Source organism: Callithrix jacchus, chromosome 3, assembly GCF_049354715.1.
Source record: "Callithrix jacchus isolate 240 chromosome 3, calJac240_pri, whole genome shotgun sequence".
Classification (NCBI taxonomy): domain Eukaryota; kingdom Metazoa; phylum Chordata; class Mammalia; order Primates; family Cebidae; genus Callithrix; species Callithrix jacchus.
The window spans coordinates 59,934,963-59,938,708 of record NC_133504.1 but is presented as its reverse complement, the minus strand read 5'-3'; the positions used below and the strand labels follow the sequence as shown (position 1 = coordinate 59,938,708).

The window sequence follows — 3,746 nt, the reverse complement described above, 5'->3', positions numbered from 1 at the left end:
CATGTTTTATTCTTAAACACCTATATACAATAGAAATAAAGGTTTTAATCTTATTACCTATCAAATGGTTTTTTCATCCTGTCTACTTCCATCCATTGTTCCTTTATCTTTAACTATAATTTTATAATTTGAATCACAAATGTGTGTGTTTTCAGATACTATCAGGTAAGGACAACTGATATCATAAATAAGAAAAGTCATAGCTTATGGCTCCTAGTGCTTGTTAGTATAAAATATAATAATAAATATTTTGTCAGCCTATTCCCTGGCATGTTTTTATAGAAATAAACAAATTAAGATGTGAGTGTGATTTTATTTGAATGAATATGTGGTGTCAAATACATTCTAGGGAAAAAAAATCATGATCAATTAAATTCCATTCTTCTTTTCTGTGATCATTGAAAATGGTATTCTTTTTACTAAAATATTTAAATAGATGTGAATAAGGTTTCAAAACATTTTTGTTTAATTATTTTGACTTAAAATTTTGATGTTTTCAGAGCAGATGATGAATCTGAAAAAGTTACTATTTAATGATTATAATTTGCTTTTCTCTTTAGAAATTTTAAGAGATTATTTTTCTTCTTTTTATTTCATGACAATGGATAATGTGCTAATGGTGTAACAAGGGTCAAGGGTGCCACATCTCACACATGTGTGTGATCATCCAATCATCACACTCTTGAACTACAAAAGCATCAGGAGAGATTATTTTGAATGCTTTAGAGTAATTCCTTTCAAACATCACATAATGATAATATTCCAGTTTTTAATTTACTTTATTTTTGATGAGAGATATCTTTGAACACTTTGAATACAGTCACTTTGTTTTTTTCATATCTTTTAGAACATTTAAAAAAATTTTTAAATTATACGTTAAGTTCTACAATACATGTGTGGAATGTGCAGGTTTGTTACATATCCTCCACCTATGGGGTTGTTTTTTTCTTGTAAATTTGTTGAAGTTCCTTGTTGACCCTGGAACCCCTTTGTCAAACGGATAGATTGCAAAAAGTGTTCTCTAATCTGTAGGTTACCTGTTCACTCTGATGATAGTTTCTTTTGCTGTACAGAAGATCTTTAGTTGGATTAGATCCCATTTGTCAATTTTGGTTTTTGTTGCCATTGCTTTTGGCGTGTTGGTCATGAAGTCTTTCCCAATACCTATGTCCTCAATGGTATTGCCTAGGTTTTCTCATAGGGTTTTTATAGTGCTAGGTCTTTAATTCATCTTGAGTTAATTTTTGTATAAAGTATAAGGAGGAGTCCAGTTTCACTTTCTGCATATGGCTAGCCAGTTTTCCCAAAACCATTTATAAAACAGGGAATTTTTTTTTTCCCATTGCTTGTTTTTGTCAGGTTTGTCAAAGTTCAAATGGTTGTAGATGTGTGGTGTTATTTCCGAGGCCTCTGTTCTGTTTCATTGGTCTCTATATATGTTTTTGTACCAGTACCATGCTGATTTGGTTACTGTAGCATTGTAGTATAGTTTGAAATCAGGTAGTGTGATGCCTCTAGCTTTGTTCTTTTTGCTAATAATTATCTTGTCTATACAAGCTCTTTTTTGGTTCAATATGAAATTTAAAGTAGTTTTTTTCTAATTCTGTCAAGAAAGCCAGTGGTAGCTTGATGGGAATAGCATTGAATGTATAAATTACTTTGGGCAGTATGGCCATTTTTACAATATTGATTCTTCCCCCCCATGGGCATTTGTTTGCATCCTCTCTATTTCCTTGAGCAATGGTTTGTAGTTCTCCTTGAAGAGGTCCTTCACATCTCTTGTAAGTTGTATTCCTAGGTATTTTGTCTTGTAGCAATTGTGAATGGGAGTTTTCTCATGATTTGGCTCTCTGTTCATCTATTATTGGTGTATAGGAATGCTTGTGGTTTTTGCACATTGATTTTGTATCCTGAGACTTTGCTGTAGTTACTTTTCAGCTTAAGGAGTTTTGGAGCTGAGATGATGGGATTTTCTAAATATACAATCACGTGTTCTGCAAACAGATAATTTCACTTTCTCTCTTTCTATTTCAATACACTTTATTTTTTTTCCTTGACTGATTGGCATGGCCAGAAATTCCAATACTATGTAGAGTGGGAGTGGTGAGAGAGGGCATCCTTGTCTTGTACTGGTTTTCAAAGGGAATGCTTCTAGCTTTTGCCCATTCAGTATGATATTGGCTATGGGTTTGTAATAAATACCTCTTACTATTTTTTAGGTATGTTCTATCAATACCTAGCTCATTGAGTGCTTTTTTAGCATGAAGGGGTGTTGAATTTTATTGAAGGCTTTTTCTGCAACCATTGAGAATCATGTGGTTTTTATCATTGCTTCCATTTATTTGATGGATTATGTTTATCAATTTGCATGAGTTAAATCAGCCTTGCATCTAAGGGATTAAGCTGACTTGATTGTGGTGAATAAGCTTTTTAAAGTGCTACTAGATTTGGTTTGCTAGTATTTTATTGAGGATGTTCACATCAATGTTCTTCAGGGATATTGGCCAGAAGTTTTCTTTTTCTGTTGTGTCTCTGCTGGATTTTGGTGTGAGAAAGATTCTGCCCTCATAAAATGAGTTTGGGAGGAGTTCTTTTTTGTCTATTGTTTGGAATAGCTTCAGAATGAATGGTACGAGCTCCTCTTCTACATCTGGTAGAATTTGGCTCAGAATCCTTCTGGTCCTGGGCTTTTGTTTGGTTGGCAGGATATTAATTACTGTCTCAATTTCAGAACTTGTTATTAATTTATTCAGGGATTTGACTTCTTTCTGGCTTAGTTTTGGGAGGTGTATGTGTCCAGGAATTTATTCATTTCTTCAAGAATTTCTGGTTTATTTGCATAGAGGTGTTTATAGCATTCTCTGATGGTGGTTTGTATTTCTGTGGGATCAGTGGTGATCTCCCCTTTATCATTTTTTATTATGTCTATTAGATTCTTCTCTCTTTTCTTTATTAGTCTGGCTAGCGATCTACATTTTTGTTAATCTTTTCAAAAACCAGTTCCTGGATTCACTGATTTTTTTGAGAATTTTTTTTTGTGTGTCTCTATCTCCTTTAATTCTGCTCTGATCTTAGTTATTTTTTCTCTTCTGCTAGGTTTTGAATTTGTTTGCTCTTGCTTCTCTAGTTCTTTTAATTGCAATGTTAGGGTGTCAATCTTAGATCTTTCCCACTTTCTGAGGAGGGCATTTAGTGCTATAAATATCCCTCTAAACACTGCTTTAGCTGTGTCCCAGAGATTCTGGTACATTGTGTCTTTGTTCTCACTGGTTTCAAAGAACGTTTTTATTTCTGTCTTAATTTCATTATTTACTCAGTAGTCATTCAGGAGCAGTTTATTCAGTTTCCATGTAGTTCTGTGGTTTTGTATGAGTTTTTTAATCCTGAGTTCTAATTTGATTGCACTGTAGTCTGAGAGATTGTTTGCTACGATTTTTGTTCTTTGCATTTGCTGAAGAGTGTTTTATTTCCAATTGTGTGGTTGATATTAGAATAAGTGCTGTGTGGTGTTGAGGAAATGTATATTCTTTTGAATCTTGGTGGAGAGTTCTGTAAATGTTGGTTGGTTCCACTTGGTCCAGAGCTGACTTAAGTTTCTTTGTTTACAGCTCATAATAACAAAGATGTGATTTTTTTGTAATATATTTTGACTTCAGACCACATTTCTGTATTTAGCTTGAAGGAAACGGAGATTAACAGGTAAGAATAATTTTCTAAATACCTTCTTAGATACCTTTATAGAGGGC

At 33.3% G+C, this 3,746-nt stretch overlaps 1 non-coding gene across 1 annotated transcript; it reads right to left on the bottom strand.

Annotated features, from left to right (window-relative positions):
* Positions 1–591: 591 nt before the first annotated feature.
* On the bottom strand, positions 592–699 carry LOC118152631 (small nucleolar RNA U13). Its single transcript, XR_004741367.1, has one exon. It is a non-coding gene; the product is annotated as a small nucleolar RNA U13 (small nucleolar RNA).
* Between the last annotated feature and the right edge of the window lie 3,047 nt (positions 700–3,746).